Source organism: Rattus norvegicus, chromosome 18, assembly GCF_021556685.1.
Source record: "Rattus norvegicus strain SHRSP/BbbUtx chromosome 18, alternate assembly SHRSP_T2T, whole genome shotgun sequence".
In the NCBI taxonomy this organism is placed as follows: Eukaryota; Metazoa; Chordata; class Mammalia; order Rodentia; family Muridae; genus Rattus; species Rattus norvegicus.
Window position 1 is genome coordinate 47,520,760 of NC_141551.1, and position 22,724 is coordinate 47,543,483.

The 22,724-nt window shown below is 37.3% G+C and overlaps 1 pseudogene; it reads left to right on the forward strand.

Moving 5' to 3' along the window:
- The first annotated feature begins 14,134 nt into the window (after nucleotides 1–14,134).
- On the forward strand, nucleotides 14,135–14,764 carry Dppa2l-ps2 (developmental pluripotency-associated 2 like, pseudogene 2; annotated as a pseudogene).
- Nucleotides 14,765–22,724: the final 7,960 nt, after the last annotated feature.

Sequence of the window (22,724 nt, forward strand, 5' to 3'; positions counted from 1 at the left end):
CATTGAACTCAGAGATCTTCTGCATCACTGCCTCTGCCTCTGCCTCTGCCTCTGCCTCTGCCTCTGCCTCTGCCTCTGCCTCTGCCTCTGCCTCTGCCTCTGCCTCTGCCTCTGCCTCTGCCTCTGCCTCTGCCTCTGCCTCTGCCTCTGCCTCTGCCTCTGCCTCCGCATGTGCCCCACTATGCCCAGCTAGTACTTTCACTTTAATGAATTATTTCTAATATTTTTAAAAGAAACTATGATTTGAATATTAGTCCACAGTTTTTATCTCAACACTTGTGAGACAATGACAGAGGGAGATGAAGTTCAAGGTCATCATGAGTCATTTATTCATTCTGCCTCAAAAATAAAAAAAGACCTATTGAAATTATTTTAAAAGTACAACACACTGCTTACATACTGACAACTGACTAATAATTTTCATAGCAACTCATACAATTGTTCTCCATCAGTCACATTGAGAATGCTTGCAAAGAACAAGGAATGTGGATGACACGAAATTGACTACAATGCCATTCTGTGCAGGAATCAACCGAGTTATTGCTGCAGGAACTAAACTTCAATTCTGCAGCAGTGTTTCTCAAAGAAGTTATAAATAATGATGCAAGAAACAAATATGAAATAAAAAATCTCTGGGGGGTATTTCAGTGTGTGTGTGGGTGTGTGAGTGTGTGTGTGTGTGTGTGTGAGAGAGAGAGAGAGAGAGTGTGTGTGTGTGTGTGCGTGTGTGTGTGTGAGAGAGAGAGAGAGAGTGTGTGTGTGTGTGTGTGTGTGTGTGCGTGTGTGTGTGTGTGTACTCATAAATGCACTCCACTGTAACTATAGAAGTTAGAGAACAACCTGGAGAAAGTAGTTTATCTTTCCAGAATATCAAGCTCAGGTCATCAGATTTGGAGGAAGCACCTTTACCCTCTCATTGACCCATCTCACTAGCCGAAAGTGTTCGTAAGTAACCATCAATGCAATCAAAAGTTCAATTGAGGAATTACAAGTTTGATCCAGGTGAGGTCCTGTACCTGAAGTAAAGGGAGTGACTGAGTCACAAGTACTCGCTGTTGGTGGTGTCCTGTATAATGGAGATGGGGGTTGGGGTCAGTGCTGTAGCCTGAGGAGGAAAGGATTCGGGGAGAACGCAACAGTCATGATAGGTGACTGGCACATTCAGGGACTGACCTAATAAACAGAATCAAGAACACAAAAGCCAAGGTGCTTTGAGCAAGACAAGTTAATAATAAAGGAGGAGAGAGTGAGACTGTACTATTTATGGAAAAATATTATCAAATATAAATATGCATGTGAGTTTCTAAACTTAAGCACATTTCTTTATTTGTAAACATAATTTTCTATGTTCTGCCCATGAGGAGAACCTGGAGACAGAATGATCCCCTAAATCTAAATCTAATTAAAAAAAACTTTGGCTACAAAAGAACGAAATCTAACACCCAGACACTAGCCACTAAATTCTACTCTCTATAAAAATAACCAAGAATAGCTTCTAAACATGGAATAGATGACAGATTTCTCCTTGTCCCCAACTTTTCATAATTTATAATGTAAGTATAAATTATTTTTTTTGAAGCTGACTTCACTGTTGTTTTTCTTAAAATGGCATGAAATGGGATTTCAACTCTTCAGATGCACTATTTACACACTTGGCTGCAAAACTATATTACCCTGCATGGAGCGAGGGTTTCAGTCAGCTTATAGGTTTATGAACGAATGTAAAATGAGTTTGGAGCGAAGCTGACATTCAGTCAAGGGCAACAGAAGAGTCTTATGAGAACAAAGTGGAGAGGCACATCCTGGTTACCCTTGATGTAGACATCATTCTTATGATAATAACACATTGAAGAAATAAGTCACAGATAATTGGTAATACTAATTAAGGAAGGAATGATACATAACAGATGAAGGAGTTATGACTGTGGATGATTGATGGGACGGCAGTGTCTTAGCCAGAGGTTACAACTGCTTTAAAAAAATATGCTGAGACTTCAATACAAAGAGTTTACAATACTCTACAGACTGATGTCTCTCTCAGTGACACCAGCATGCTCAACACTTCCCCACACACAAACACACTACAGCAGACAAGTATGTATCAATGTAACTTTTTGTTCTAAAGCAATTGCTAGAGGAGCAGAAGGTACAACGACTATAGGAAAGCATTTCCCCTAACTGGCTGCAATTAATTACTTTGAGCTTCAGGTTTTTGCACCATTAACAATTCTCTTTCTCTTCCCTGTCACTCAGGAAGACTAAGCACCCTCAAAGGTATTAGAATTTATAAAGGCCTAATCATGGTGATGGCAGTGATATAACCACAGTGATGACTATGAGGTAGTAATTCTTACAAAAGCCAGAACTAACAATGGTCTTTAACATTTCATACAGGTTGGTTCACATTATGCTCAAAAGCTACACTATCCAAACTACGTTTATTACCTTCCAATGATGGACTCAGTGAGGCTTAACAATGTTCAGGATGTTTAAAATTCCAGATGTAGGGTAAGTTTAAAACTAAGTTAGTCAAAATGTGTGCATTTTAGACAGTTAACTAAAATGGTCATAAAGTTGTATGTCATACGATGGAAGATATAGGGGCATCTTGTTTATATTCCTAAAACCACAGTCTACAGGCATCTGCCATTCATTTCTAAAAACCTTGTTAATTTTGCCTAAATATTCTCTGATGCCAGAGAAGCATGAAACAGAATGAGAAAAATGGGCTTCCTCCACAGGTACCAAAGATAATATGTTTAGATTTCTTGCAAGTGGTCCAATATGCCTGAAGCTAAAGCTTACAGTTATCTCATATCTGCACATACCAAGCTGTGCCTGGAACTTACAGGTTTGGCCTCAAGTGTTCGTGATGTGCCTGTATTTGCCACATCTTTGGTCTACATCAGAGAGAGCGTTTTTAGTTGAGGAGCATATCAAATCTAGTCCACCTATTTGGTTTAACATTTACTATTCTCAAAAATGAGCAGCATGTAAGTCTGATCAATTGAAGCTTAGAGTCACGTAAAGAACACAAATGGCCCCAACTGAACTCTATACCCAAAAGAAAATCAGCAAGAAGGGAAACAAGATCTGGATTATAAGCTAGTATCTAGAGACTTTGATCAGTGTCCAAGAAAACGAATGATCAATAAAATTCAACATTTTAAAAGTGTGCTGTCAAAGTATTTTCAAATTTAATGACACTCGCATTTGCAATCATACTTTAGCAAGACCAAAACAGATGGATACTGCTGTAGTTTGAATCAATTATTTTAGGAATATTTCTGGTAGTGTTTTGGTGTGTTTACAAAGGAATTTAAATTATGTAGGGATTAAGCTAAGCCGCAGAGCAAAACATTTTGCTTGTTCTTATATCATATGTACCCTTCACTCTCTAGCGAGGCACCTAGCAAATAGCCCTAGACCATGTTTAAAGATTAAAACCCAAAGGAAATTGCCTCTAAATATTCCCAAATTGAAATCTAGTCTCCCCCTGCTCTCCTTTACAAAACTGTCCCTTTCAAAACAGAAAATCTAAATCCTTGTTCTCATCCCCATTTTTTATGGTAAATTTGAAAACACTGTTGTCTTGGGGATTTAAAAAAAAGGACAGCATTCACTAACATTACTTTATTTTCATAGACATGTATTGAAGAAGCTTGTATCGAAATTAATATCTGAAGCACAATCATGGGTCCAGATAAATCATTCACCTGCTTCTGTAAAACCACAATAGGGTCAAGGGATACTATTTAACTTGGGATTTTTTGAAAAGTAATTATGTAAAATAATTGAAGAAAATTATCCAAGATGAAGCAGATTTTAATAGGAACGCAGCTGAGGAGTCTCAGAGAACTGAGCGAACCTTCATTAGAAAAAATAATAAAGTAGACGCTCCACAAAAAAAAAAGTGACTGACACTCATTCTCAGTAATACATAGATGGTCTCAAAAGAAAAAAAAGTGAAGAGAGTGCCCTGACGGTGAGAGAGAAAGGAAGCAGAATAATAGCAGCAGTTGAAGCAGAAAAATAGTCACAGAGTCCAAGTTTCTACTTCTGTATTTGAAGAGAAACTCTAAAGAACAGGCTGCTCTGAAGTGTTTAACAGACTTGCTGCCAGCACTATTGCTTCATGTTCCAGCAAGACCAAAACAAGAACAGGGTGGAATCAACAAGTGATAAAAGGGATGCTGTGGCATAAACATGCTCACCAAGGTCCATGCATTAGAAACTCAACTCCTCATGACAAAGGATGGAAATGGGACTTAGTTGAAGGTGTCAGGGTAATAAGGACTTGCACCCAAAATTGGATTAGTGCTGCAATCATGGGATTAGGGATTAGATTCAACAGGTAATTGGCTTCTTTTCAGTTCCTTCCTCTCACTTTGTTGTTTTGCTATGGGAAAGAGTGAGAAAGCCAATGCTAGGAGTTTGTCCCTTCCATGCCTTTAGAATCATTAGACCATCAATTCCTGTTCATTATAAAGTGCCCTGCACTTGGTGTGTTACAGTTGGTTTCAGATGCATTTTAGTCAACCATGGCATACACACTAAGCTATCATTGCAATTCTCCTTCTCACATTCTTTGTTTTAAAACTGAAACTTGAGATTGTATATCAATGTTGCTTAAGCAGAACCTATTTAGAGTTTATAGAATATTATCAGGTAGATTTTTTTTAAATATAATTCCAGGAATTGTTACTGGTTTGGATCCATTTTCAGACTACAGACTTTATATATCATTAACTATCCTGGACACAGGGCTATCTTACAGCACTCCCAGTAGAGAGGACATGTAAACAAAGCCTAAAATAAATTCATTATTTTATTTAAATAGATCTGTTAAAACTTAAACAAAAATGCTGTCATTTTACTTCTCACTCTAAAATGTGCATGGGAGACCCTCCTCAAATAAACTGATGAGCTAAACGTACAAGTGTTGATTCTAAATTGTAGGACACTGGTAAGCGCATTAAGTTAAACAAGCATGCAAAACAAATTCTGTGTTGAGTATTTAAAACAAGCCAATTGACACACAGAATAGTGATTATTAGAGGACGAAAGGGTGAAGGGAAAGAAGAATAGTAGGAAGTATCATAAGTAATCACGTGGCAGTCAGCTACGATGTCTATGTGTTCATATGTGTGTGTAAATATGTGCTTACATATATGTGTGCATATACATGTGTGCATGTGCATGTGTGTGCATGTGTGTGTGTATGTGTGTGTGTGTGTATATGTGTCATTGGAGTGTCAATCTCAAAAGAATCTGTTAAATTGTATGGTAACTAAATAACTAAAAGAGAGGAACTCAAAGCAGCCAAGTAAAAAATAATAATAAATTAATAGAAATGTTAATCATACTGAATTGATCAAGAAATTGCATATATATATATAATACATTAAAATGGCAGTATGTCACATAAATATGCCTAATTATGCATATATGCATGCATAAATGTAAAGAAAAAACAATGGAAGCTATAATACATTTATTCAGTCATATGACAAACTGACCAGTGTGTGTGTTAAGGTCAATATATACACACATATATAATGGATGGGTGGAACATTTTTATATAACAAATGGCTTCACATGATTATCACTTGTGGAACTATCTAATTTTAAATTCTACAATCTTAGCAGTGTTTAAAAATGCAGTGTCTTAATATTGGCTATAGTCACTTTGCTGTGCACTAGAGTTCTTGATTTTGTTTTACCTACCTAAATAAAACTTATTTTTATTGTGTACTATCTCACTAAGAACTCTCTGAACTTACTTTTTCCCGGTCCTAGTAACCACCATGCTCCTCTCTGGCTACTATATGGGTATTAAAATGTCTGAGAATTTTAAGACTGATGCATGACTATGTGGGAGTAATAGTGTAATCACTAGCAAGAAGTCAGAGGAAGCATTCATTTCTGTGACAGATAATCTAGGTATTCTGGAAAGGTATTCTGGTCTGCCTTAATAGTCTGATAGCACACTCCATCCAAAGCAATCTGGAAAACTTACAGCCCATCATCAAGGGAAGACAGTGCAGGAGCTCAAGCAGTAACTGAAGCAGAAATCACAGAGCAATCTGCGTGCTGGCTCACATTCAGCTAATGTCCTGATTCAGCTCCAACCCACCTGCCTAATGTTGGCACTGTCTGCGCCTTCTTACAGCAATGAGCAATCAAGATCATGTCCCAAAAATGTCTCCACAGGCTTATCTGATTAAGGCAATTCCTCAGCTGGACTTGCCTCATCCCAGGTGACTGGCTCTTGGTTTTGTCATGTTGACAGGAAACACTAACCAGGACAGCAGGGGATTAAATTTTTATGTAAACAATTGTAAATATAATTAGTCTTATACTTTCATTGAAAACCAAGTGCTTTCTACTACCCTGTGTTCAGAAATTGTCAACATCAACATGTCTTCTTAGTTTATATTCCCTCACAGCCCTAGACAATTGATAGCATTTACTGGGCCACTGGCTAACATGTTAAAGCAGTCTGTTTAAAAATATGTCTATGAGCCTTCACCAAGCTCAATGAACTTCTTCCTTGAACTTTCTGACCTCATTACTGCTGTCTAAACCTGCATCCATGCCACATTCATCCCTACGCTAAACAAAACCCATTCTAAGTCTAGAGAAGATCTCCTCATATAAAATTGCAGAATGAAACAAGGTATTTGTGACCCCTTTTCTTGGTTGAGCCCACAGGAGGTTTACTCATACAGAAACCAACATTGTAGTACAGACTGGAGTTCAATATAAGCAAAGACTAAGACTTATTTAGAAGGGGAAAGCATCTCAGAAAATAATCTATGTTGTAACAAAATGAACGACTATATTATAAATATATGAAAGAAATTCCCTAAAGGAATTATGGAAGAATGATGAGAAAAATAAGCTTAAACTAGAAAGAGTGAATTGACACCATGTAATCAATGCATCTTAGTTTATAAAATGATTTCCCATGGCTATGGTCATTAATAATTCCAATTCTACTATTCATGGAAATTAGAAATGAATAATTAAACACATGGATGGAAACTGTGAAAGCCAGGTTTCTCCATGTGGCAGTGGGGATTTACTGACCAAGCTGATTTAAAGCAATGATCCCTACACAGAAGGAGCACAGCTATTACCTAGACTCTACACTCTTCTCCAACTTAAAGGCTTCTGTAAAACATCATCCAAAGATTTGCTGCAAAATATAGCAACTAAACTGTAAAGTTATTTATCCAGAAAGTAAGGAATTCTTAAATATGAGAACATGTACTTACATACAGACATACATGTGCACACACATACAAGCATGAGTGCAATCAAGTGGCCACAGGAGAAAATTAAAAGACCTACTAAAAGCCCATTCTAGGAATGAATAAGCAACTAAAAAAATATTCAACTTTCAAAAGAAGAATAAAAAGAAGTGCCTCTCCAAAAAATGTCCGGTCTTCAGAATGACGTTGAAACTGTTGAGTTAGCCATGACTTGTGCTGAAACACTAGCATACTTCCGCCTCTTCATACTCAGTGTACAAATGGCCCTGCATAATGAGACCTAGTCATTTTGTATTTACAATATATATGCACCCCATCAGTACTCTTAAACTAGAGAATACTGACTAACATAGGATTTAACGACTTAATAGGTAAAGGCTATTTTGTTCCTGTATCAGTATTACATTCTAGCTCCTATTTTGGTAGCATTTGCTCAATTTCTTATCCACTGTACTATTATTATTATTATTTATATTAAAGACACATCTTATGTCAAATACCTTGCAATAGTGTTTTAAAAATTATATTTTCGCTTAAATTGTCAAACATTATTTTTTCTTCCAAAGATAATTATTACGTAATCGTACTCTTAATGTGAAAGTGACCAAATAGTTACTTACAATCATTCATTTTTCTATAGCTTTAGATTTGAAATTCATGTAAGTCTGGTTAATTTGAATTAAATAGTTTAAAGTCATTTGGAATGAATAAAAATGTTAGGTCATTTTTCACATTTATTCTATCAATATTCATTGTTTTTTCACATAATTAAAGTGAGTACAATTCACAAAACTCAATATCTATTTATTTATAGCTCAAAGGGAATTGTGAATCAGATTACATAGAAGGGGATAAAATAAAAGATAAATCAATACTCTCAAACTGACTTCAATAGTTCAATATAGCTCAAATGATACCTTCAATGAGCAAATTAAAAACAATATTCAGAAGATAATTTTATTAATATTTTAATTTTTCAATGAAACAGAAGCCTTCATCTAATAATGCACACAAGATATAAACATCACAAATTGAAGAAAATCAAAGATTCATAATGATATATATCCTTACAGATATATATTCAAGTATATGAAATAGAAAAATAAATATTTGAGAGTTCAGTTCTAAAGGATATATTTATACTACCTATCTAAGTTATAGGAGCACTGTAAAAGAAAGGCAGAAAGAATGGCAGAAGACTGAGTAAGGCTGTGAGATTTCACCTGGCACCACATCAGCCACTGCGAGCCCTTATTCATAGCAGCTCTTGGTATCTGCAATTGATCTGCAAAATATTGCCATGTCAGTAGTCAGTCAGGAATGATGGAAGGACTTGTGGGGTTCCAAATCCTTAATGTTGAACTATCAGCTACTGACAGATTGTGAGAGAGGGGAGTTACTGTCTTTAACTTTGAACCCACAGCTAAGCACACCAGATTCCTGTGGACACATCAAATGGGCTCATGGTCACACATTCAGCCCTAGTAAAATCCCATCACAAAACAAAAAACAAAAGGAAAACAAAACAAACAAAGAGACTTGGATGTGGGAAAATGTTCTCAAGGAAAGATGAGGGACTAGCAGGGGTAGGAGGAAGGTAGGAGGAACAAAAATGATGCACTCTATCATGTATTAAATTGTCAAAGAACAAATTCAATCAATGAACAAGAGAAATGAGACTAAATTCTGAGCAAAAAGGATAGCTTTAAAAAAACCTGTGGGAAAATTCTACTTGGTAAGAGAAATCTGACACAATGTGCTGATTTCTCAAAGAACATCTTCCCCTTGTGACTAAAGTCACTTGAAGTACAAGGGTATTTTGCATTGTTTGAGCAGTCGGATTATCTAATTAGACACTTACGGAAGTCATTTCTGAAATAGAATAATTGAACTATAGAACTTATCCTCTTCACAATGTCCTTACATCATTGCCAAGTGATGAAGCGAGATCAGATACTCCTTCTAACACTTTCATAGATAGGCAACATTCCAACTTCTTATCCCATGTGGACATGAATAAAGGAAGTGATAGTACATACATCTTATGCATGGGAAAGATAGATGCAGCAGAACTAGTATGTATGTGGATATCTGTGGCCACTCATTTGGATATGGCGGCCAGATGCTGCTGCTGGGAAAAAGCTACAAAACATAAGCTGTAGTATATTGTAAGAATCTACTTACATATTTAAAAAAAAGCTGTTGTAAAAGTAAATTTTCCTGAGTTTTATTTTAAAAAAACAAAGTTCAGTTTAAAAATATAAGTGCTAGGTATTGATGTATATTGTGCATGTAATTAACCTTACAGCTATATAAACTTGTCTGTTAATCAAGATATGGTGATGGGATTTTCATCTAACAATAACATCTCCTTTAAGGGATAGATTTCACAAAATACAGAAAGCCTTATTTTTTTATTTCCCTTTGGCTGCATTTCTATTCTAAGCAAGCCAGCCACACTTTCAAGTAAAAAGAGCCAGAGAAATTCAGAAACTGAGCATGACAGTACAGGAAATAATGCAAACAACAAGAAAGCACATAACTAGAGTAGTGGTTCCAACCTGTTCCACATCGCAGCACATGCGCATGCACACACACACACACACACACACACACACACACACACACCACACACAGACACACACCACACACACACACAAACACACACCACACGCACACACCACACACACAAACACACATACACACACACCACACACACACACAAACACACACCACACGCACACACCACACACCACAAAAACACACACACACCACACACACACAAACACACACCACACGCACACACCACACACCACAAAAACACACACACACACCACACACACACACAAACACACACCACACGCACACACCACACACCACAAAAACACACACACACACACCACACACACACACAAACACACAAATAATGTTTGTAAAGCACATTGAAGTTCAGAGAGTGCACCAAGGGGGAATTCTGTAAGTGCCACACTCCTCAGACCTTAGCAAACCATGTTTGTCTGCTCCAGAACTAAGTCAAGTTATCTCTAGATGAAACAGTTCCTTGCCTCTAATAACAAAGTTTAAAAGCCAAGACCCTAAATTACCCATAGGGTTTCTTAACTAGCTTAATAAAAAGCCCTTGTAGACTTAGAATGCAAACAAATTCCACATGTGTGCATAAGTAAGCCTTATAATCCTAGAATTCAATACAAAATTATTAGTCATGCAAAGGAGCAAAGTATTATCCATCATGAGATGAAAAAATCAATCAGACAAAATCAGCCCAATTTAAAACTGAACTTTGCCAAAACTCAAAACATCTGGATCATTGAAAACACTGCTACAAGAATGCAAAACAAGATGCAGACTGGGAAAACATTTGTAAACCAAATGTCTGGTAAGGAATTTCTCTGTAGAATATACAAGAACAACTCTCAAAAGCCAGTAATAATATAAAATCTTTAATATGGGCAAAATATTTAAGCATGAATTCAGCATATGAAGAATTTCAAACATGATTTGGGAAGTATTTTTAATGCTTTTTAATTCAATATTTTATGTATTTACACTTCAAATGCTATCACCTCTCCCACCCACCTCCCCCTGCTTCTATGAGGATGCTCCCCATCCCAAGCTCACTCACACTGAGCAAGGGTAAATATTTTTAACATTACATTATTAGGGAAATATCAATTAAAGCTCTTAATGAGGTATGTACATATTATAATTTCAGGATTGTATATAATTATTTTATAATATGGACTAATATCTAGGAGAAGTTATTCTAAAGAGTAAGAGTTATTTGGAGCTCACTATTTTGGACATTTCAATTCATACTAACTTCATTATTTGCTGGTCTGCGATGAAACCAAACTTTATGGTAAAAGTGACAGAAGAGTGGCATAGGGCAGACATACTCACCTTGTGGATTCTGAGAAGAGAAGGACAAATCAGAAGGATCCAGGGAAAAGACTACATGAATTCAAAAGCATGCCTCCTTATACCTACTGCTTCCAACCATACCACAATATCTACCACCTCCCCCAAGTGCCATCAATTTATGATCCACCGAGAAAGTAATCTGCTGATGAAACCACTGATCCCTGAAACTGCTTCCCTGATCTTGTTTTCTCTAGTGGTGGTATCAGCAGCTGGAGACCAAGCTTTCAAGATGAGCCATTGAGAGACTCGCCACATTCCAAATTATAGTAATATATGCATAACTAAACTACATATTATCCATTTTCTATAGCTGAAATACATTAAGAAAGTATATTCATGAATGCAAGAAATATGCTACTGCTTGCTACACGTTGCGATTGTCTAAATTGGCCTCTGTTGACTATCAAAGTTGACGCTACTTTCCTGGCAGGCTAGGGCCAACCATGTGCCTTCTGCTAATTCAGGTGGAACATAGGAGCAAGTGGCTTCTGTTTGTAACTTCATTTTTATTTGAACAAGGCTAAAGGCCAAAAGCTTCCTGGATTCAAGAAACTATATTTACTTGACACTATAGTGTTGTCATAAGAGTATCTACTCTCAGCCAAGCACTATAAAAATCAATTTTGAAATTGGAGGAAATCTTCATTGAATTTACTGCTTGCTCTTTCCCTAGACTGCTGCTTCTGCAGCCCACTCTCCTACAGTGGGAGCTTTGTCCTTGGTTGTGTTTAGTCACTGTGTTTGTAATGTACAGGACTCTTTCTTATTCTGCTTGGAGAATTTCTATGAATTCCATACTAAAGTCAAAGGACAGTAAAAGTCACTTAAGTAAACTGCAAGCAGAATGAATGCTGGAATAGTCTGGAACATATGCCAGCCTCTCTCTTTTGACCTCTGGGTTATTGACGCAGCACGCGTCCGCTGTGCCACTCTGCTAACATGCCAGCCTCTCTCCTTAGTAGATACATTTCATATGCTCTTATTAAAGTCAGTCATGAGTGACATCCTTCTAATTTGTAATTTTTCCAATTGAATTGTATATTATTATATTCTTAAAAATGTCTTCATCTTTAGCCACACAGAAGAGACAAAATAAAATAATCTTAAAATGGTGGTCATGCTGACAAAACAGGTGTCTGTTTCAGAAAGCACCAGTGCCAAAGTATTTCATTACTTAGCACTCTCGAGACAACAATTGCAGTAGAAGAAAGGCAGAGTCTGTCCAGTTGGTGCTTAGCATAGAGAGCAGTAGTTCGCTATGGATGGGATGGATGGAGTGGCTTCAATGTTTATTCCTTAATGGTCTTGGAGGCAGGAGACCCCATTAAGTTCTAGACAAAACAGTGTAACCTAATGACCTTCTGCTTTGCAGTCAACTTCGGGTTGAATTAAAGTACGGTACAAATGTCTTTCTAAATGTTAAGAAATATATATAAAATATTGATCCAAAGGAAGCAAGATTTAAGAAATGTGCAGTTAAATATAGGCATTTAGAAAGAAATGTTTACATTTTGCTTTTGACCAGACATGACATTTTGAAAGCATAAGGCAAATCTCTAAGCTGTTGAAATCTCCTTGGCCTGTACATGCAAGAGAATGATGTCTTACATGGGTAAAGATTCCCATTGAGAAGAAATTTTTTCAAGTGTTTGGACTCTGGAACCATCCAGTTTGGTAAGCAATCACTAGTACTGAGCCTGTAAACGAGGCAGCAAAACACTTAGAACCCACTGGAAGCTCATGTTAGACTAGCAAGTGGGGTCTCAAAAAGAAAAAACTCTAAAACCATACTTTCATGGAATAATGAAACCTTTACCAAAAGAATGAGAAATTAAATATACAACTGTTCCCATTCCTTAATAGTTGTCTTACATAATTTGAAATGTGCAGTCAATCTGACAATTACCTGTTCAAATGGTGTCTGTCCAGTTTGCTTTTACAATTTACTCATTTTTGCTTGATTTTTAAATTTTTTCATTTTATTTGTTTAGTTAACTTATTCTTTTGAGACAGGGTCTCAGGATATGTCTCCAGCTCTCTATGTAGAACAAGCTAGCCTCAGAGTTACATAGATTCTTCTCCCTTGACATCGCAAGTGCTGGTACTAAAGGTATATACCACCCTTCCCAGTTGATTTTAATACTTTAATATTTATTTGATTTTTATTTATGTGTATGCATGTGTGCCCTGTGAGTATCTGGCCACAAAAGACAGAAGAGGGTGTTGGGTTCTATGGAGTTGGAATTACAGGACGCTATGAACTCCCTGACCTGGGTATTGGGAACCAACTTGGGTACTTTAGAAAAGAAAGAAGAGCTCTCAAACACTGAGATATTTATCCAGCTAAGGTACTTTTTATGTAAAAATATTTTAATCGACAAACAGAATATAGGTATTCATAAAAATTTTAAGTATTCAAGGTATTCTGATGGTTGAATACATTTGTACACATTGGTTATCACAATGCAATTACTATTGATTGTCACTCATGATATATAATATTTAAAACGTGAGCTGCTGGCATCCATACCACTGCTGCCTTTGTCTTCTCTCGAACCTGCCTGAAAATGCCATAGTCCAGCCAGGTCACTTATGACAAAAACCAACTTGCGGTTTTAAGCTGCTCCATTTACTGAGGAGCCCACCACAGTACAACCTATGGAATCAAATGTTTCTTCAAACATTGAAATAGATCCTAAGTCACCAGTTCCCTTCTCTACTCACTTCTTTTTTTTTTTTTGGTTCTTTTTTTTTTTTCGGAGCTGGGGACCGAACCCAGGGCCTTGCGCTTGCTAGGTAAGCGCTCTACCACTGAGCTAAATCCCCAACCCCCTCAACTCACTTTTTAGCAAATCAAACCTAAAGAAAATCCATACCAGAGAACTCTCTGCCTTCCACCCTACTGCCTATTAATAATGTGTTCTAGAATACTCTGGGAGCTCAGTATGAATGACAAAAAAGTTAAGGGTTTTTTTTTGAGACTCCAGAGACATGCATATTCTAAACAAAAATGGCATATTCCTAACACATCTCTTGAGGCCGGAATGAAGCCGGTCCTAAGAAACTCAAGATAGTCTCCAGAGGACCCAGGCCTCAAAACAGCTGCAAGAGTAGAAAGAGTAGGAGTTGCAGCTTCAGCTCCAGAGTCCAAGTTTTCGGCCTGGAGAAGAATTACTATGAGAGATGTTCAGTCTATGGATGTGAATCGCTGTCCTTATCTTTCTTCTGTAGAAGCCATTCTACCACAAGTCTTTGGATGCAGACTTTGAATGCAGGTGGTGTGTTTGTCCATGGCACACAGCTCCCTGCAGAGAGGAAAGCCTTGGTTCACCTGCAATTCATGCTGCTGAGACCTGGGTTCCAGACATTTCCCAAAGGATGAAGTCTCTCTTCCTGTTATCAGCCTGCGTTTCCCAAACTCAGGAGAGGAAGATATTACGCTATGTCCTGAATGTGTTCAAAACAATAAGAAGATCATGAGAAACTTTACAAGGAGAAACTGTACAACGAATTTCAATCAGCCAATCCCAAATATGCCACCTTAGACAATGTCAAGGTTTTATTATAGTTTGAAAGCAATGGAAGAAGCAAAGAAAAATATCTCATGTCTCCAATAATGGCTAAAAGCACCCTAGATATCAGTCTTCAAAAATGCCTCCTATTGTCTCTAACAGAACAGTGGAAAGTCTGCAGACAAATCAGCATCCATCTAATAACACCCAGCTGACTCCCAATGTCTTTAGCATTTCCTGAAGGTGTTGTGTTGGACTTGCTAAATGCTTAGCTATCCAAGAAATGACCTTGTTTTGGTGGATTTATTTTCCTGTACTTTTTTTCATAGATTCTTTGAAGAGCAGTGCAGTTCCAAACTAGGAAACTACTTTTATGTTTGAGTAAGATTATCATGTCACAGGAATTACTAGGAATTACTAGGAATTACTAGGCAGAGCAGAAAATTTCAATGGTCTTCATAAGTATTGTGGTTATGTGCCTGGGCCACTGCCTAGTCAGTGTAGATAGATTATTGACTACAATGTAGAGTTCATTGCTTGTGGTACATATTCTGTGGATATTGGCAAGTGTCTAGAATGCCATGCATTTGAAATTTGATACCTTTAAATATGTATGTGAAAAATTTTTTAAAAAATCAGTTCATGTAATAATCAGTTTGCCCCATTTGATGAGTATCTACTTTTTTGCACACCCATCCTGTGTATTTGTGTATTATGTGTGTGTGTGTTTGTGTATGTCTGTGTGTGTATGTGTCTGTGTGTGTGTATATGTGTCTCTGTGTGTGTGTTTGTGTGTGTGTCTGTCTTGTGTGTGTATGTGTCTGTGTGTGTGTATGTGTGTATATGTGTCTCTGTGTGTATCTGTCTTGTGTGTGTATGTGTCTCTGTGTGTGAATGTGTGTATATGTGTCTCTGTGTGTGTGTGTCTGTCTTGTATGTGTATGTGTCTGAGTGTGTGTATGTGTGTGTATATGTGTCTCTGTGTGTGTGTCTGTCTTGTGTATATGTGTGTATATGTCTCTCTCTCTCTCTCTGTGTACTTATGTTGCAGTGTAGATTATTTTTCTTCTTTAACTCTTTCAGAATTTTTAGCTCTATTACATAATTTAATATTTTTTCTTTCTTTGGCCTAATGCCTCCACTGAACCTATTAAGTGTTTAATATTAATTAACTATAATTTTAAGTCAAAAACTTAGTTCGGTTTTACTATATACTTGCTTGTGGTCTCTTTAAGGTGATTACTTCCCTTTATTTGAATAATTTCACACTTGTCATCTTTAATCATTGAAAATCATCCTACTTGAGTCTCTTGTGTTATATTCACAGAGCTCAGGGCTTATTCTTTCTTTGTAAATATTTAATTACCCTCACAGTTGTAAGCTTTCTCATGTGGTTTGTATTTGAATTGACCTTCTTCTGAGTGGAGAGTGGAGACTTTTTTTTATTGGAGTTCAAGGTCTTCCGGCTTGTGAAAACGTCCCATTGCATTTCAACAGCTGCTCAGGCATGAGGTAGATCAGCTGCATAAAGGGTATTTGTTTCAAATGGCTGGCAGATTGTCCCTGCGCCTTTAAAAGGGTGATAAAAATTCACATCTCATATTAAAGTACAATGTCAGTCTACGTTTTCCAGTATTAGGAGTGGATTGAAATGGACAAAAAAAAATGCTTTCACATTCCTCTCTACAAGAACAGTAACTTATTCCCCCTTCTGTGAATCTGGGTTTGTCCTTTGAGGACTTCAAGCCATAAAACATAGGAGAAATAGCTATAGCCACTCTAGAGTTTGGAAGCCTTGGGGTTTTTATTTTAGCTTCCCATGTGATTGGAGCTATTCTGGTGGAATCACAGAGGTCACATGTAAAGACAGAGGTTCTGATGCTCTGTGTATAAAAGAGCTAGTCAGCTTGAAACCATTGTACAGAAACAAATTGCCAGAGCAAAGTTCCACAGTCTGTGCAGATTCATACAGCAGATGTGCTCTCTTTTCCCATCCTTGTGTCCCTAAGTCTACAACTGGAGCATGACCAGGGAAACACTTGCTTTTAAACTCTGGTGGCTGTCATTCATCCCATTCCAGGAGTTTCCATCTGCACCACACTGTCCTTGGCCTACATTATTGAATGGCTTTTGCATGCCTTTCTCTCATACAATCTTCAATCCCGTAGCATAAAGCATCTCCTCTGTTCCAGCATAGACCAATCTTTACTTCGTTGTACTTATTTTTATTTGTATGAGTGTTTTCTTCTGCATGTATATTTGTGTACCATACACATGCCTGATATCTGCCGAGGTCGGTAGAGGGGGTCATATATTCTGGAGTTCCAGTTGGGTTTGAATGTCCATGTTGGTGCTCAGAGTAGACTCTGGATCCTCTGGTAGGGTAACAAGCATTGTTAGTCACTAAGCCAACTCTCCATACTCTGGCATAACTTACATGTATTTTAAGCAATTACAAGTACAAAAATGTTGGTTCCAAGTACAAACACATTTTGGGCCACATGAAAATTTGAACAACCTTTTTGTAGGACACAATTTAATCCCTAACAGGATCACCCCAAATCCTTTTCATATGTGGTTCCAGCTTTCTCCAAAATCTTAATGGATTGGAACATCAATATTTGATCCCAAAATTCAACCATCAACTTTTGTAAAAACATTTTTATTGGTTCTCTGTGAATTTCACAGACCCTAAATTCAAATCATCTCCAGATTCCCTCATACCTGCCTTCCACCTTCGCAACCTTCATCCCAAAAGAGAAGAAAACATATATTATTGTGGAAGGTGTGTTTATGTCACAGTGTGTTCCACAGCATATCCTTTTGTTCACATTTCTCTACTTTCAAATATTCATTACAATGAGTTGTTGATCTGGTTTGAGGCCCCTGGCTTCTACTATGCTAGCAATTCTAGATAGTCACTGGGACTATCCTCATATATCCCGTTGTTGTCCTAGTTATCCTTTGGATTTGGATCTGTAGGACCAGCACTTCACATATTCCAGCAGTTCATCCATGGTGTAGATTTTGAGGTAGCCCTACTTAAAGCCCTGGATCTAAGCTTGAGAGTTATCTAAGCTGGTCAGCCTGCCATTTCTCCCACACCCATAAACCTGAGCCAGTTCTCCTGCCTTGTCCAGCTGGTTTGTCCAGTGTGCAGTCAACAAGGGGCGAAGTGGGTAAGTCAGTCCCAACAGCGTGAGAAAGGAATCCTGTACCTCATGGGCATGTGATCAGATGAGCCAGCCCTGGGGGAATGACAGCCAGAGAGCTGGCTCTGCCCCTTGCTACCTGTGGCAAGTATCAACTTTTTAAGATGCCAGTATCATGTAAATAATCTAAGTCATTTATGTGTGAGACTTCAATCCATTTTGGAGGGAAATTTCTGTTCTCGTAAACCTGTTAAAACATAAAAGGAAACATAACTGCTCCCAAAAACACAGTTGAGAAATGGCATAGGATAGACACAACCATTTCAAGAGGTTAAAAATAATGGAAAGAAAATTCTCAGGTGAAGACAATAATCCGGAAAATATACTCGATTAGATTTCAAGGTTTGAAAATAATTCTCTGTGGCTTGACATTCTGTCATCTATCCCTAAAACAAAAAGAGCTCTGCAATATTAATCCACCAGAATTAGTCACCACCTGACTCTCAGCCCAAGGAGGTCATGCCAGTTTAATCCTCTGTCCCATAGGCTTTGAGATCAGAAACAATATTCCTCTATTCTCCCTTTTTATTTTGATTCACACACTGTCTTGCTGGTATAGAACCTGTCTTAGTTGGTATTTATGGCATCTACACTCTACCTTACAAATCTCTCTAATTTTACTGGGTGATCTTACCTTATCCTGACTTCTGTTGAGAGAGTTCATAAAATCCTCAAATCACACACAATCTTATCCTACTGTAGTCTCGCTACACTGCTGAATCTACTTGTAGCATGACACATTCAGGGGGCTATCAAATGCATGTTCTTTACTTAACCATTCCACATTTTCCTATAAGTGACAGTGGGAAACTAAGTTTCCCTCACCATATACTTTTTTCAAGTCTCCTTATTAAATATCTTGATTTGTTGCTTAGAAGCTTTATCATCATTGTAAAAGGAAAAAAAATCACCCAAATATCTACATTATTAGTTTAAAGCAGCCAGAATGTTTCCTCCAGTGTTTTCAACTTATTTTCAACTCATATTTACCTGAAGTTATCCTCCATGTTCATAAGTGCCAAATCTTTGGATAAGATAATATTTGTATTCTCTAAGGCCACAGCTTTCTCTGGAGTCCTCACTGAAATCATTATCCATGACCTCATCCCTAACATCTTTTCAGGGTGATTTATGTTTTAAGGTAAACAGATCAAAATGCTTCTGTAAATTATGCCCATTATCCTCCTCAAAGCCACATCCTAATGTTATTCTTTGCTATATCAAGCATTCTAATATTAAAAGTTTCACTAATCTACTAGGATTATATAATAAAGTAATGGATTGAGTCCTTCACAGCACAATTATATTGTTTGGTAGCACTGGTAACAAGCAACTAGAAGTCAATGTTTCAGACAATCCATGCTCTTTCTACAGCTGGAGAATGGAACTTTAGTTGATCCTTTTCGATTTCAAGTGTGCAGCTGGTAAATATGTTCTTTCACTGTATAGCTCTGGTGATTTTTTTTCCTTTGCCATAAAAAAAGAAGCTTTTTAATTTTATGAATTCCATTTGTCATTTCTTGGAATTGTTAACCTATCCTTCTGGTGTCATGTTCAGAACATCCTTGCCTACACCAGTGTCTTGAGATTTGCCTATGGCTTCCTATAGCAATTTCCCTGTTTTAAATCCTATCTTGAGATCTTGATCCATTTTGGATCAACTTTTCTTTTTTTTTTTTCTTTTTTTTTTTTTCGGAGCTGGGGACCGAACCCAGGGCCTTGCGCTTGCTAGGCAAGAGCTCTACCACTGAGCTAAATCCCCAACCCCTTTGGATCAACTTTTACATGGGGAGTACAAGTGAAACATGTTTCACGTATCCAGTTTTCCAAGAACTGTGTTTCAAGGAGGTTGTCATTTCACCAATGTATTTTTTCTGACAACTTTGTTAGCAAAACAAAAACTGGTGGCTTTAATTGTGTGGGTTTGTTTCTTAGCATTCTGCTTTGTACTGTATTTCATGTCTGCTTCCTTCAAGTATCATGCAATTTTTTTTCTTTTTTTTCGGAGCTGGGGACCGAACCCAGGGCCTTGTGCTTGCTATGCAAGCGCTCTACCACTGAGCTAAATCCTCAACCCCTGTATCATGCAATTTTAATTACTATATCTTTCAGTTTTGTTTGGTTTGTTATAGTTTAGTTTGGTTTGTTTGGTTTGGTTTGGTATGGTTTGGTTGACACAGGGTCCTACTGTGTAAATCTGGATGGCATGGAACTCACTGTGTAGTCCAGCATGGTGAAGTCCTTAGATCATTTAGGTATAGAATAATATCATCTACAAAGAGAGATGATTCGACTTGGTCCTTCTCTATGCTTTCCATTTTAAATAATTCTGTTGTCTGGTTGATCTAGCTAAGTCTGCAACCACTGCACTGAATAAGAGTAAAAAGAGGGGGCATCTACTTCTAATGAGAAAGTGATCTCATTCCCCCTTGTAGTCTGTGCTAGGCTATAGGTTAGCTGCATGAAGCCTTCCTAAACTTATGCATTTTCTTTCTGTTCCTTGTTTAGTCAGTTGTGCCATGATGGGATCTTGAACTTAAACACAGACCTCTTCTGCATTGATTGAAATGATCCTATGATTTCTGTCCTTAAATCTATACACACTGATTTATACTTATGAATTCACATATTCTGAACCATCCCCTTATCCTGTAAGCTAAATAATCTGACGAGTTATCATCTTGACATACTCTGGCATTGAGTTTGCATTAAAATTATTGATAGTTTTGACATCTTTCTTTATCAAGGAAAATGTTTGGTCTGATGTTATATATTGTAATGCTAAATTCTGTACCAAAAGGTGTAGCCCTATGAGTGAATTCTCACATGCACAAGCTTTTGTTATTCAAATATTTACTTATTTTATAACTATTGGTTAAATAAAATTGCCAATAGTCAATTACTGGAGGGATTAGAGGTGGGTTTTGAGTTATCTGTTGGGGTTGAAGAAGAAAGGGAGAACAAAAGAAGAAGAAAAAGGAGGAAAAAAGGAGGAAGAAAGAAGGTAGAGGAAGAAACTGCCATGAGGCGAAATGGAGCATGAACTTTTGGTCAGGAGAAAGAGCAAGTATCTGGGGAACACTGCTGGACAGGTAGCCAGGTCAGCAATTCTAAGAGACACAGTAATTGTCAAAGCCAAGTAAACCATAGTCTGAGTCTCATCTATTTGCAAGCTAGTCAGGGATAAGCCTAAATTGTACTACAGAAACTATTCCAGCTTTGTTTCTTTTTGCATTCTTACCATGTTTGTACAATGAGGTAATGGTGGGTTTATGCAGTGTGTTTGACAGTGACCCTTTAATTTCTGTGTCATGGGACAGATTGAGAAACACTGTAGTAAGGTATTTGTTGGTGGTGGTTTTGTTTTTGTTTGTTTCTGAGTTTGTTTTCTGTAAAGTGTGGCAGAATTCAGAAGTAATCACAGTGATCCTTGAGCTTTTTGTTGTTGCAAAGCTTTGTATTACTAATTCAATCTCATTATTGCGAACAATTACGAAGTTCCTATCTTTAACTTTGTAGGTCATATGTTAAAGGAATTTATCCATTTTCTCTAGGCATTTCAGGTTTGGGGGAATATACGTTTTCAAAATATTCCCTAATGATTCTCTATATTTCATGGATTCTATAACAACCTCAATATTTTTTCTCTAATGCTCTTAATTTTGATTCTCTCTTTCTTTTGCTCCCATGACTTCAGGCCCTCAGTATAACTCAAGTTTTCCTAATAGATTCTCTTTCAACACGGCAGCGGACTACCATCCTCTAATTCACATAGCTTGACAACATCAGATTATCTCCCTCTGCTGAACCTTCCACTGCAAGAGTCAACCAAACCCTGACTCTTTAGAATGTTGGTGAGAACTAAGGTCTTGTCCTTAGTGTAGGATCACTTGGGCTGGAGGGATGGCTCAATGGTTAAGAGCACTGACTGCTCTTCCAGAGGTCCTCAATTCAATTCCCAGCAAGCACATGGTGGCTCATAACCATCTGTAATGGAATTTGACATACTCTTCTGGTATATCATTAAGACAATGACAGTGTGCTTACATAAAACAAATAAGTAAATCTTTAAAGGATCACCTGACTCTTCTTCCTTATCTTTTGGAAGGAACTTCCAAGTTCTCTTCCTTACTAGTGACCAGCATAGAAGGTGATGGGCCTCCCCTTCTGCCTTTTTTCCCCTTGTGTCTTTTTTTCCTGCTATTTTTGTTCTGGCATCCTTTCACTTCTGTAGTGGATTTCTGAAACTTTTCTTCTATTTCTGTCTACACCAGTACAATATTCTGAAAATACATCTTACATTCAAAGAGACTGGTGCTTTTGCTGTACCTTACTGCTGAGTTAATAATGCACTTTGGGGTCACTTAAGACTTAAGGCTAATGTTTTCAGGTGTGCTCAGTCTATTTGTTGAACATGCCTTTAAGAGAACAACAGCACTAGCAAGCTTACGTGCCTCTGATGTCTCACGAAATGAACTTATAAAACCTAAACTAATACACAGTTTTAATCTTAAGTTATGTACTCTACCCTGCATTACTCATGGGGAATGCATGTGTATATGTGTGTGTTAAATGCTGAGAAAAGAAAATATATTGGAAGCAAATCTTAGCTAATAAATATCCCCCTTTATTGCAGGAAGTAGGGGATGGATATTATTTGATAAGTGAATGTTTGATTGTAGTGCTTTGGGGCCAGTTGGAGTTAATAACATATTGCCTTATAAAACTCTATTAAAAGTTTCTGTAAAGTAATGCTCATGTGGTACTTTTCAATAAAAAAC